The sequence below is a fragment of the Macrosteles quadrilineatus genome, unplaced genomic scaffold, assembly GCF_028750875.1.
Source record: "Macrosteles quadrilineatus isolate MER2022 unplaced genomic scaffold, UCM_ALF_1.0 Scaffold_3__2_contigs__length_128488019, whole genome shotgun sequence".
Classification (NCBI taxonomy): domain Eukaryota; kingdom Metazoa; phylum Arthropoda; class Insecta; order Hemiptera; family Cicadellidae; genus Macrosteles; species Macrosteles quadrilineatus.
The window spans coordinates 117,650,636-117,665,929 of record NW_026542596.1 but is presented as its reverse complement, the minus strand read 5'-3'; the positions used below and the strand labels follow the sequence as shown (position 1 = coordinate 117,665,929).

Sequence of the window (15,294 nt, the reverse complement as noted above, 5' to 3'; positions counted from 1 at the left end):
AAACATAATTTGAACTAGGTACTTCGATAAAATTAATTTAAAACTCCACAACGATGAAAGTAAAAATTGTGAAACACACTGTTTGCAGAATCTATGAAGGAAGTGTATGAATCAAATGAATAAACGGAATAAACCACTAGAGGTCAGATGGTCATTAGTTGCGCAGGTGGCCGTGGGGGTTGTGTAGCGCTAGTGTCGTTCGCCCACATCAGACGCGTCAGTTTACCGCCGGAAGCCGCCTTGGTTCCCGCGCCCGCGTCACCGCGTCCCGCCAAATACGCACGACCGCGGTCAACTGTTTTGCAATAATATTGGACAAACCCTTGCAAAGTGAATGAAAAATGTATTGAGTGGTATAATATGTCGATTTATCAATAGTTAAATGTTTGTAAGTATGTGGAATCAACTAATTTACAATTGGGCGTGGTGTCACAATTTTATTAGGTGTCAATACATTTGTTTTAAATAAGAAATTCAGAAATTATTATTAATTATTGTGTCCATCGGGTTTATAATATGTAGTCCTAATTGACTAATTATGAGTTTTCTTGTGACAAAAATGTGGACTAACAATCATTTTTAACCAACCAACTTTGAAAAAAAAAATTAGTATTTATATTTTACAATACAAGTTAATTGTCAATTATTTTGCATAATGATGAAAATTCAAATTATGTCAAGCTTCTGATATAATAATATTCAAGTATTTATTATATTACAATAACCATTCATTTTAATTGTTAGAATTTTTTTAAATTCAGTAGCACAATCTTTTCCTGCATGTTTTACGAGACACATACAAAAAAAACCTATTACGATATCTTGACCATTATCCAATTTCTTAACACAGAACCACTTTTTCTCATGTTTATCTTAAAATTCAATTTAACGTCAAATCAAATTTCAACAATAAGAACTTTCAATAGTATAACTATATATTTCGTTACGTGAATGAATTATCTAGCATGCATTTATATTGGGATGTATGTTCTGGTAAAGAACAGGCTGTCTACAATGTTAAACAGCCTTCACACCAAAGACTTATTCTCGAAATATTTACATAACAATTTTAATTTTATTCCAATCGAGTAACTGATGCCGTTTGTAGTACTGAACGGAGATTACATCCTTTACGAACTTAATTTAATATGAACGTATTCTATTAAGTTTCTTAGCTTGTGTGTACATTTTTTAGATAGTGCTGGTACCTAAAGTAAGTAGTAAGTAGTATTCTATACAAGTTATGCATGACAAGAATTCTTTCTAGGCAAACATTAGTTATTTGTGCAGCTAGTGAGCAAAGTGAGCAATTGACTCACTCGAGAGTAATACTTACTCACGAGCCGTAGGCGAGTGAGGAATGGTTTCTCGAGTGAGGCAATTGCACTTTGCACTCGAGTTGCACATTATATTTTTCCTACAGTTACCATAAAACAAATAAATTGGTAAAGAAACGTAACATATTATTACATAGAAGTGAACTTTTAATATGACATTTAATTTTACAACAGTACAACAGCTGACCAGCTGATTTACAGCCAGTGCTGCCAACGTATTTCGCGCGCATACGACTTTTGTCTGCATGTTACGCGCTCACTATTTCGTGCCTTCACGTTGCAAATCTGGAGTGAGACAAAGTAATTAGAGTGAGACAATGTTAACATTGTCTCACTGGTGAGTGAATTGGCCACTTTGCTTTCTCAAATCGGTGAGAGAACATGTACATTGTTAGGTAACTGTAGGAAAAATTATATTTGCCTATACAACGGACCCAACATTACGTTTAACAAACACCAGTTGCTTTACTCGTGCTTCACAGGGCGAGGATAGATGAAAGATAGCTTTTTCAAAGTAACAATTTTGCTAGAAATGTATCTCCATGTCCTATCATATGAAATTTCATATTTCTTATAAGTGTCATATAAAAAAATTTATATGTTTTAGTTTTATGCTGTATATTTTCAAAGCTGAATAATCCGGTGAAAATATATTCAATAACGTTTGGGGTGGGTTTCGCTTATAAAAATGGTTGAAAACGCGGTTTTCTTAAAATGTCAAATAAAGACAATCAATGTGCACCTGTCTTCAAATTTGTTGACTCATAAATCGATAGTGTTTGAATAAAGATTGATGACCCACTCCAAACCTCCCCCTTCTGTGTTAGTTTAACGGCTTGGGAAGGTATTATGCATACTCAGCTGTTCATGTTAAGACGAGGATCCTCTTGTTTCAGTTATGACTTGTCCTCAAGCTTTAAACCAGTTAACTTAAATTAAGTCGCCTGTAACAGTATGATTTTTAATAGTTTATATCATGTTTTTCATAAATAAAGTGCATATATAAATCTTATAACATAACATAGTATAACATATGATTCTAGTTTTATTAATCGTTTTATAAACTACGACTTGATGTATTGCAAAAAATAATTTTCATAACTGTAATGAAACAGGAAATATGATTCTGGACAAGTTATTTTTAGTGATATTCAATTTTGTTTTATAATTTTGGAAACTATTCGTTGACTGTTAACCTTCGTAGTTTTAGCCAATTACTATATTAAACAAAAATCACGTTATCACTGTATTTCATTTAAGCTATTTTTGAATACACAATACATTTTTCTAATACACAATGCAATAATTAGGCTATACAACAATATATATATATATTAGTGAATTTACCATATAGGGAATACGATATTACCGTAAGTATTATGATAGCATCTAGACCCGGACCGTTTTTTCCCGTTTTGATGTCCCGAGTGGTCAAAAACATCACCTTTTCAAATTTATATATAGGGTGTCCCTGAACTCTCTAACGACCTTTTGAGGTATTTAGGCATTCCTGGACCAAATACGAACTGAAAATAATAAGTTAAAAATGTCTGAAATTGAAGAATTGCCCGTTCAGCCACCATTTTGTCTTTTTCACAAAACTATTTTTATTTGTCAACGGCAAAACTAGAGAGTTGATGTCACAAAATAACTAGTCAAGCTGTTAAACGTGCAAACCACTCACCATCAAAAACCATAAATTGATTAACCTAAGAAACAGAAAAATGTACATTGTGCAAATGGCGTTTATATCAAATAAGAGATCTGGTCCCACACAATTTTTGTACTGTTCATTCAATATTCTGTAAGATATCCAACGTTTTATTACCTATTAATTACGTATGGAATACACCACGTAGTATGTAGATAAAAATATATGCATTTAATTATTCTCAGTGCAAATTGAAATCATTAAACTAAAGCCAACGTGTTTGAATCAATCTGTTTATTTAGATAGCAAAACGCCCTCATTCTTATGCATAAGTAGGTGGTGTGAATGGGAGTTCCTGTTCTCTGTTTGTCGAAACCTACCTGCTAAGCCTAACCCCTAGATAACCAATTACACACTTTGCGTCGTCTATTTTTCACTACTTAAAAACAACAATCTAATTCCCTCAAACTAGTTTGTTTTTAAATAATTAAATCCCTTCTCCCTTCCCCAAATACTTATCCCCCCTTTCTCCAAATGCCTATCTCTTATGATCATTAGAAGAAGAAGAAGAAGGAGAAGAAAAAGTGTTTATTAAAATAAAATATCTATACAGTGTTTTTACATAAACACAAAGAACAATGGTCAAAGACCGTCTGTTTTGTGGTTGACACTGATTTTACAATATTTTAAATTTCTTTAATAGAGTCCATAATCATAAACTATAATTCATTAAATTAACTGATTTCTAGTAAAAAAATATGTTCATTAGTTTTTTTTCTTTGGGAAATAAAGTTTATATCAGAATAATCAATGATATATTAAATATGAATTGTAATTAAAAACTCGTAATACCTTTCATTATATTTACGTATGTGATTAATTTGTTCACACGATGTCTAGACCCGATTGATAAGATAAGAAATAGATGGTTAGTCTTTCTAAATACTGAACTTTTTATAGCATTAGATTAAATAATCGTAATATTGTTTCAGTTTTCTCTATTACTCATATATTTGAGTAAATCTTTTTATGATTATTAAATTATAAATGGACTGCCTCTTTATGCTCACAGTAGAAGAATATAACGTTGACTTACAATTCCACAATGATAGACTTTCCAAACAATTTTTTCAGGTGAGCAATAAGAAATCGAAATTGTTTGAAAGGTTTTAAAAACAGTATTTTTAACAAGGTGCGGAAGTTTTTTTTTTAACTTTACGGTAGGAATATAAGTAAATTGTAATACATTTGATCCCATACTACAGTCCGTGAATATGCTACATTTTCCTACGACTCTTAGAAAAAAAGTATTTTAACCAACTCCGCTTTCTTCTCCATTAAGACATTTTGTTCTTAATCTTTCAGTCACATATTGGTACAGTAATAAGGTTTTTATTTTACCATGTGTAATTTTTCCCTCCTGTATCATCTTGATATCGACAATTATTTTGAGTTTTGATGACTTTATTTCCTGTAACTATGTGTACATTTAATGAAATAAAAACATCTTGATTGATTAATTTTGGTGATTTAAGGCATATGTAAAAATAATTGATCCATTTCATCATTTGAATTCAAATATTATATAGACATTTTATGGCTTTGTATAGCTTACACTGGCTTATGCCAGTCAACCTACCCTTTATATGATTGTGGGTTTATATTATTTGTTGTACAACATGATTAAATTTCACTGCTTTAAAAAAGGTTTTATTTAACAATATTTTCATTTGGGCTTTAAAATAGCCTACTCACTGCACCGTTCAGAAGTATCAGTTGAAAATATAGAATGCATTTGCTATAAAGACTAAGAAGCTTTCACTAAACCAAAAATAATAGGAAGGAGAAAAGAAGAGAATCGAAACTGTTTGAGTCTTGTTTTTATACTTGTGATAACAAAATTCTTTAAGGGATGTTTACCTGCTAATTCGTATACTTAACTTATTATGCTATCTACAACCAGCCACAGGATTTTAAAATAATTTTGGTATTCATCCTTCTGCGAAAAATATTATTTTATAAAATTGTAAAGTGATAGCATTATTTTATATTTTTTTAATAATAGAACAAATTAATATTTATAATAGAACATTACTAATTTTATTGTATTTGTATAATAAAGAATGCTAACATAAATTATACTAAAAAGATAATTATACATTAATCAAACAAGTTATAAACATGAAATGGTTATCTCGCCGATGCGGCGTTGCATCCATGATTGAAACTAGAAAATAAAGTAATGCATATTCATGAGGTAAAATTTATAATCCAATAGTGACTTCATCTATTCTTGAATAAATAGCTAAAAAAACACGAGTCGTTTATATACTGGTATCTAAAAATAGATTCGTTCTGTTTTTATCTTTTGAAGCTTAAATTAAAATTCTGATTGGGTTTCACGAATATTGGCAAAATACAGCTTTATACCTAAATATATTTTTAATGCTATTGCTTTCGTAAATATTATGATTAAACGAATTTCGTCTTGGTGTGTCATAGTTTTAGAAATTAATTCATGTTCACGCCAATGTTTCATGTTCATGTTTAATTGCCCAACATAGCATTTTGAGCGAAAGGCTGACCCGAATGTTTGTCAAAAACCTTCCTCTTTGCACACTTTAACACTTCCTGGTGCTGCAAAAGTATTTCAATATCAAACTAGGCTGCTAGTAACAGCTTGTGTTACGCACGAGATATGTTTGGGACATGTAATCTACACTAACTTTGATACAAAGTTTTCAGCATGGTTGTTTAAAGCATATAAAATATAACATAAATTGGATGAAATAATAGAGGGTAATTCAGTTATCAAGCTATCTTCAGAATTGTTTTTATAGATATAATAATTTATAATATTAAACATTGGTGATAAATAATTCGTGGATCGATTGTAGCTGGCTGAATCTTTAATCAGTGGGCTATTATTTCTTGATTTACCTCTATAAGAACACAATGAGTGTTTATAATGAAGATTATGGGTAATGGATACAATCGTTTAGTAATATTACAATAAATATATAATAATTCGTATGTAAATTAAAATTCATTTTTTAGAGCAACCAGCGTGACCATCATCATTTTATGATAGTTTTTTTTCGTTCAAAATCAAAATCTCTGTGTGTCTGTGCTGATGAATTATTCTAACCACTAATTTATGTCAGATGCCACGTAATTGAATTTTCATAGTTTTAATAAACACAGCAAAGAAATGAAACAATTAAATAATGTAATAAGTAATCCAACAGTTTGAATGCTCTTTGTTATTCAACAAAACATTACACATAAGCCCTTACAGACATTTAAACTATTAGTTTAAATGTCTGTAAGGGCTTATGTGTAATGTTTTGTTGAATAACAAAGAGCATTCAAACTGTTGGATTACTTATTACATTATTTAATTGTTTCATAGAATAACAATAGTTTCCCAAAGGGAACTGCTGTTCATTTGTTTGGGTTGTCATCCCAATCGTGGAAAGCTTCACTCACACACAACATAATATATTACTCTAGTGGAAATGATAAATTAAGCTTATTCGGTTTACAGGGAAACTTTTATCTCCTCTAAAATCTCAAATGCGAGTTCCATTATTTTTATACAGTATTGTTTTGAGTTTAGGTTACGTATACTGAGAGGGAGTTAATATTTTACAATAAAAATCCTTTCTGCCTTATATAAAACAATTAAACTCAGTGATTGTTTACTGCGATTGAAGGCTTACTGGTATCGGTATTTGAATCCTGAAAATATGGGATGTAATATTTCAATGATTATTAGTAGAAAAGCTCTTGATTATTGCGTGAAATTTTCATTTGCTCGAGTTAATGATGTTGAAAACTAATGTTTATACTATTATAAGTCTATAAAGCAGTAGACTTATTTCATAATGTAGAAATTTAGTTTTATTCCACCAACCGTTTTCAATGTTTTTTTTAAAATTGTAATACTTTCTAATAACTCGTAATATAGCAAGAAATTAAAAGAAAACAAACCTATCGCAACATTATGGCATCTTTTATAGTATCTTTATAGTATTGTAAATTAAAGAAAAACACCACAAGTTTGAAAACACACTCATGTGGCAATGGAGAATACATTGTGCATTATTATGTTGCTATTAAGTTTACAGTATTGTAAGGTACTTGTAAAATATTTTTACCTTTGTACTAACATTTTTACTCTTTAATGATTCCTTTTAAAAAAGAAAAACATTACACACCCTCTAAAAAAACTGTAGCAGTCTTAAGAGGATAATTTTTCACTACCTGTACTTTAAATACTGAAGTAGAAAAACGTCTGTGTGGACCACCTGCATCTTGTTTGTTAGATAATAAAGTATTGAGAAAAAACATAGGCCGTAATACTGTTGAAACTTTCTACAATTCTCTCTTATTTATCTATACGATTTTATAGTAAGTATCATCATAGATAAAACATCCCTTTTGGTTGGTTAATCTATGGTTACATAAAAGAACTCACAAATTGTTTAATTCATCAGTTGTCCTTTTCAAGTTATTGTACATAAGTACTATTACTGTTAGTACTAGTTATAGTATTAGTTATACTATGAGTAAGCAGTACTTAATGGTAACATGAAGTACTTCATTCATGGTAACATGCAGTACTTCATGGTAATATGCAGTACTTCATGGAAACATGCAGTACTTCATTGTAGCATGCAGTACTTCATAGTAACATGCAGTACTTCATGGAATCGTGCAGTACTTCATGGTAGCATACAGTACTTCATGGTAATATGCAGTACTTCATAGTACATAAGTATTGGTATTTTAAATTAGTACGCTGTGCCTTTCACTAATAACTGTCTTACACCTTAAATACATACTGTACGAAGTATTTTGTTAAAATTGACACATAATGTCTACTTGCCGGGAGTAAACATTGTGAAAATATACCTCTACTCTACTTAGGAATAATTTTCAAAAAATATTTTTTTTATTAAATAAGATTATAATACAATTTTAACAAATTTTCTGGGTTGAAGCGCTTTTAAAGCAGGAGGTTTACAGAAATTCCTGCATGGATTTATTTTCCACCTAAACTTCTGCACAATATATATATAGATAAATAAATAATATTCTTTTCTGATAAAAATATAGTTAGTACAATATTTATGGGACTAATTGTAAATAGCATCCTGCAGCAAAAAAGATTGTTGTAATACCGTTTCTTTAGCCTCCACAAAATTTTCATATTTTCAGTGCCAATAGAGGTTGAATCAATTAATTAAAATATTTTTAGAAATGTTAAAAAATATTAAAATATTTACAAAAATTTAAAACTTTAATTTATTTTTAAATCAAAATTTATTTTTACTTTGAAGATATTCTAAAATATTTGTCCTCTTTTAAAAAATATTTTAAAAAAAACTTGATAACTCTAAAAATATTTAAACCAATAGAATCTTATATTTCATTCGTATACCCACAATCGCATTATGATGGATTACTCATATTGTAAAAGCTAGGATAAACAACTACATAGAAACACACTAACATGACATTGTTTTCACATTAGCAAGCAATCTTACGTTAGGCTTTTGAGTTGTAGCTGTGTTTTCCTCACCTCAACATTACGAATAAAACATTTAGTCGTGAGCTGTACTTAACTTTTAAGATACGAATACAAATTGGATCTACTGTTATTTATCTATATTTATAAAAGAGGAAGTTTGTATGTATATATATTTGAACGTTATGGACTCTGAAACCCCTCGACAGATTGTATTGAAACTTTCAGGCATTATTAAACATTATTAAAGGATGCTTTATGTGAAGTTTGGTGCAGATCTGTCAAAAGGGCTCCGCCCCAGTGGCTCTGGAGTTTCCCATGTTATCCTTATGAGTACTCGTATTTAAATGGAATTAAAGAATCTTAACAACTGTTTCAACTAAACATTTTGATTCTGTGATGATCAATAGCATTAAAAGGTTACAAAATGTACCAACAGGGTGCAGCACTATTAATCTTTTAAATTTATGACAACAGTAGATGCTAATTTCAACCAAGCAGCTGTGATACAAAATTAGAACTGTCAAAGTAGGGTTGTTTACGGGTATGGTGGCTAGCACACCATAAATTTGTTGGTTTTACAATTAATACTGAACAAAGTTATTTTCATAATAAATGTTTGGCTCAATTACAAGTGAATTTTCTATAAGGACTTCAAACCAAGTCAACAGTTCATAATGTGTATTTATATTTTTCGTTATACTGCAGCAAAACAGCCGTTTTTTATGCATACGTTTTGGGTCTAAAGTGGCATTTGTGAATAAAAAACATTTTCAGCCCCTAGGGAGTAAAAATAAGCTGTTGTCATCTCAGTTGTAAATTTCAACTGTAAACAGTCGCATGTATCGAAATTATGTATCAATTTTTAATTAATTGTAGCTTATATCGTTGCCTTATTGTAAATAGTCTGTCAAGTCGATAGAACAATATCACAATATATTAAACCATTGAATCACTTACTAAACAGCTGCTTGTTCCCATTAGCAAATTAATTGAAAACAAATTAGAAGTAGTTTGAAAGTTATATTTGATAAGTTGTATATTTGACTTGAGGAAATACTATGGATGATTTACTGTATACTAATTACAGCAAATATATATAGAGTTTATCATGACTAGTTTGTCAAGTGTTATTTCGGTCGTTGCCTTATTGTAAATAGTCTGTCAAGTCGATAGAACAATATCACAATATATTAAACCATTGAATCACTTACTAAACAGCTGCTTGTTCCCATTAGCAAATTAATTGAAAACAAATTAGAAGTAGTTTTGAAAGTTATATTTGATAAGTTGTATATTTGACTTGAGGAAATACTATGGATGATTTACTGTATACTAATTACAGCAAATATATATAGAGTTTATCATGACTAGTTTGTCAAGTGTTATTTCGATCTTTGGCCGAGTTTCTGATATCGTGTAGCCTTGTACCGGAAACCTACTCGCGTGCTTGAATAGAGTTGAAACTGACTTGTGAAACTAGTTTGGAATAACTATTTTTACCTTTCCTGTATACTTCTTCAATATAATAGTACATAAAAGTAAAATTGTACAGGGTGAATCAGACCACCCGTGTACAACGGTTTGGCCCAACAAGTGTTAAAAAACATCTTTTTTTAATTGAAAATCCGCCATTTTTTGTGTTTTACAATTTTAAAATGTCACTTTAGTCACCTTTCTGTCAATTTTGGGATCATTAAAAGTACAAATATATGTCCGAAAAAAATATAAAAAAATAATAAAACACGTCGAAAATCCAAGACATGTTTGAAAAGCACATGTTTGTTGAAACACATTTTTGAAGTAGGGTGAAGGAATGCGACTTTCTAAAATCACCGAAAAGTTTCTTGCTATAGCCGTTTAAAAAAAAGTGTTATCCTCCACTTTAGAGACGGACCTCCACAAACACTTTCAGATCCCTAGCTATCCTAGAAGTGGGTAAACATTTGTATACCTGATCAGTGATTCAGTGAGTTCCACTGTGTTTGTATACCCCGTTAAAGTATGTGCACGGGTGGTCTGATTCACCCTGTGTATGACCTTGTATTTGCATTATTATGGGTTTAACATTACTATTCATTATATTTTATTAAGTTTCTTTTCATTATTTCAAGTTATTGCAATTTAAAAAAAAACTTTATTTATTGCAACCAGTCCCTCCTCTCGGTAATAAATGGACGGGTTTAACAACTCTAAAGTCTGGCTGATTCAGATACTCCGTTACGTTTACGACTCGGATCCAAATAGGTTTTGTGATTGTTCTGCTGAAGCATGCAAAAACTAAATTTTATTCTTAGACCCTACCATGATAAAATGTATTACGTACAACAATCTCAAATCAAAATTATCCTAAATATTTAATATGTATGAAATGGTAAATCAGAAATAAAACCTTTTTGTCATGCAGCTATTTAAATTTGAATTGTCACACGTAAGGACAATGTGATAAAATGTTTAAAAATACAAATTAATTGTGTAAAAAAAAAGAAAATATATGAAATAAATATCAATACAGTACGTCGGAAATAAATAAAATCCATAACAAAACATGGCTCTCTTTCGTTCAAGTTTCGAAAGCTTCAATTATTTAGAAGTATCAAAATCTAAACTAAGAAATGGAACGCTTAAGGACAAATGATAATAGCTAAACGAGTTCAAATGTTGCGTAACGAAGTTTCCTTGCCGTTGAACAACATTTTCTCTTGTAAAAGATAATTTACCCGTCGAACTTTTACACCCTAAGGTGTGTTTTTAAGTGGTTCACTTCACTCTGACCCTGTTTCACTTTTTACTCTTTTACAGAAAAATATGTTTATTGAATGCTGAATCAATTGACAACTTAAAAATGAAGTTATTATGCTTGCAAATAAAATTTGGTTTTAAAACTTTTAACTCTTAATTATAATTACGAAAATATTCAAAATCAATCAATCAATCAATCAAATTCAATCTGCTAATAAGCTATCGGGTAACAAATATTAATGTGGCTTTTAAGCTTTTAAAATTACGTGCATATATTAATAAAGAATTTCAAAATATAAATATAAAATTAGGATGGATTTTTTATCTGTTTATTTGAATTTCAATGGGTATTTTTAAAATAATATAGTTATAAATATAATCAAAACTAGCATATGTATATTTTGATATAGCATAAATCCATAAATAATATAGGAGCTGCAAAGCAAAACGTATTTTATTGGTATACGCGATAGAACAATGAAACAAAATTTATAAAATCGCCAGTAATCTAGAACGTTGCTACATGGACGATTTCGTGTCAATCGAGAGCTAATAGCTCAGCGATTTTTGCGTGATTGAGCAAATTAAATGATCTTTGACAAAGGCAACGTACTTTTAAACGTCCACTGCTTCAACTCAGCTAATAGGTTAGTATTGATACGAGTATGAAACGATAAACTGAATCGTTTTAATGTGAATAATTTGTGAAAACAATAGTTTATTCGTACTCTGAGTAGTATATTTGGCGATTATTTACTACCAACAAAATACTCATTATTTATAAAATATTAAAGGAACTTTTTGTTAAAAATGCAAGTTTTCTGATTATAAGGAATATATGTCCATTTACATAAGTTATCCCATAAAAGGCACACTAGCGATAAAATCACTGAATAAGTATGCGCAATATTAAAACCAATAAAAATATTTTAGGAAATGTTTAACATTGTAAAACTAAAACACCGTTGGAACTTATATTGTAAATGAACTTGCAAATGCATAACAACCGCATTTATATACTTCATAACATACAGAAGATAATAATTGATTAAAAATAAAATACGTAATTGATTATGTAACCTTAGCACAAAGGGATGTTAAAAAATGTAGGCTAATTGTATATAGATTCTAGAGGGAAATGTTTTGCTCTGCAAACTGTATAAGCTTACATTGTTGTATTATAAGCGATATATCGTATGTTGTGCGTATGATGAGCTTACTGAGTATTGGCTTATAAAGCAAACAACTGAACATCGGTTGAACGTCCTCGGGGAAACTATTGTTGCTACATAAGCGGTTGTTAAATTATTGTGGTTGTTGAAGATAAAAGAGCACATTTTGGACTGCTAAGCCAACTTTGTATAGTAATCATTATTAGGTATTTGGTGTCTTTTACAGTCATTAAATTGTGAACAAGGTTAACTTAACATGTGATACCGAAAGCCATGTATGTCCTTTTCAATCAATTACATTTTAAAAGACTTAAGTTAACTCACAACTATTATAGACATAAAATAGTAATAAAAAATTGTATAATACGTGAGAATGTTTAGATAAAAATACCTCCGCCACAGCGAAACTGGTGATTAAGCTAAATTATATTTTGTTCTTAAACATGTCAGATTTATTCCCTATTTAATTATCATAAGTTTTTAGGATTACTAAGGTTTTCTGCTAAAGGGAAGGAATCAAGTACTTTCTTTGCAAAACTTTTCTTTGTATAGTATGAAATTTTAAAATGTTCTAAATGTTATGATTAAACTTGTTCATTTTAGAGTCAATTTCTTATTAAAATTTTATAAAAATAACATAACAATAATTCACTTAAATTCACTAAAACATACACAGCTGTAATATAACCCAATTTTAAATTGTTTTATGGCCATATGTTTTGATGTAAACAAATGTAAACTTGAAAATTTTCAGATGATTGACAATAGAATTCAGCACCAACTCTGAAATTTTAAAAGTCTATAGAACGAAGGGCTTTTACGGGATATCATCTAAACCCGTAAAAGGCACGTTTAGAGGATAAAAGCTTTAAATTGATACCCAATATGCCTGTAAAATAAATATTTAGGAGTCGATTTGTTGCACACAAAAATCAAACAAAATCTTGTAATAATATAGTTACTTATAGTTTCCACATTTTAAGGGCGAAAATTAATTTTTGAAATATTTCAAAATCCCACAACACCCTGTTTCCATACCAGAAATTGCTGGTTCGCAAACTAAGTCCCGTCTGTATACCTTAACTTGCCACCTATGGTAATAGCTACTCTATTGATCTAGCTCTATAGGGAAATTTGGAAATAAGGGGAATATCTTATTGAATATTCAGTTAGTCGTCGATCACTTTATCTAAGAATATTCATTGTCAATGTTTGAATTCCCTAATGAGTACGCCTGCAAAAAACCAATCGTAACTTAGAATTTATAAGTGTTGTTGAATATACGAAGCACCTCCCACTTGAAGGTGCAACTAAAATGTTCTTCAATAGGCCTACAATTTTACTCCTCGTTTGTAGACCAAAGAGCACAATTTGGATTTTCAAATTAACTCTGCCATGTGCAACAAATATAATTTTATGTTTTGGAGAATAACAATGGTAAAAAGTCTTATATACTTTAAATATGCATACTAAACAACTTTCTATTACACTTACATTTTTTATACTCCTAATACAACTGGAGCCTTGCACATAACATTCTTTGCATTGCGTTTGGAACTTTCATCCGGTCGCGGACACAAACTGTTAATAACAGCATAGTTTGATATTGAAATACTTTTGTAGCAAAACCAGGGAATGTTACAGCTGGATTTTTAAGCACATACTAGGGGTACCGTTAATTTAAAATTAGCTTTGGTGAATTTCAATTCTCACATTCAATTTCTATTATAGTCAAGTTAAAATATGTAAATTTATGACCCAACTTCCAAAAAAAACAAAAAAAAAACAACAACAAAAAACAAAGTTATGAAACTTTGCACACATATTTCTAGGTACCTAAGGAAGATTATACCAAAAGTCCCCATAAATATGAGGCGAGTTCTAGCGGCAGTTCAGGAAAACAGGACACTTTTTGTTATTTTCTGCTAAAATCTCGCGAACCATCGGTTGGAGTTAAAAGTGACTATATGCCAAATGAAAGATCATTAAATTTTCAAGAAAAATTATATTTATACTTTTATTTTATTTCTAATGGTTTCTGAGTTATAGGGTGCTAAAATTTCGCGCTTGTATAAACGAAATGCCTACTTGAGTTTGCACCATTGTTCTCACTCTGAGAAAAAACACCATATTTTAGCACCCTATAACTCGGTAAAAATTAGGAATAAAATAAAAGTGTAAAAATAATATCATTTTTGTGGAAACTTTAAAGACATTTTATTTGGCATAGAGCCACTTTTAACTCCGACCGATGGTAACAAAGATTTTAGCAGAAAAGAAAAAAGTGCCATGTTTTCCCTAACTGCTGCAAAGAGCTCGCTTCATATTTATGGCGATTTTGGTATAATCTTCCTTAGGTACCTAGAAATAAGTGTGCAAAGTTTCAAAACTTTTGTAATTTTTCAGAGGTTTAAAATTTTCTTGACTGGACAATTACAAATATTTATTGTTTCTTCAAGTGTACTATTCAAGTCATTAGTCATTATTACCGAGTTATTTACTAAAACACTCATATTATTGATGTCTTGTTATGTAATATCAATGTTTTCTATAGTTAGGTAGTATTTGCATAAGAACTAATCATACAATTGAAGCCTCTAAGTTTTTATTAGTCTGTAGTATGTACATCATATAGCATCACGTATTGTATATATTAACAACAAAAAGGAATAATTTCACCCCTTTTCAAAAGAGTTGCCCTCCAAGAAGCCTTGAAGGTTAACAAAGTTTGTCGAGAGCAATATTCTTTAACAAAAGCATCTGTTGTTGAGATGGATGAAAAGGTTAGTTAACGGAACAGCGATTTTATTCAAATTCTCAATAGTACTTGGTTTTTAATCAGCTGTAAGGATTCAAAGT

General features: G+C 30.1%; 1 protein-coding gene across 1 annotated transcript in view; it reads left to right on the top strand.

Annotated features, from left to right (window-relative positions):
• The first annotated feature begins 278 nt into the window (after positions 1 to 278).
• LOC128989491 (cholecystokinin receptor type A-like) overlaps positions 279 to 15,294 on the top strand; it is a 29,960-nt gene continuing 14,944 nt past the window's right edge. The window contains exon 1 of the mRNA XM_054411385.1: positions 279 to 388. The gene's annotated coding sequence lies outside the window, so the exon portion shown is untranslated. The remainder of the gene's footprint in view (positions 389 to 15,294) is intronic.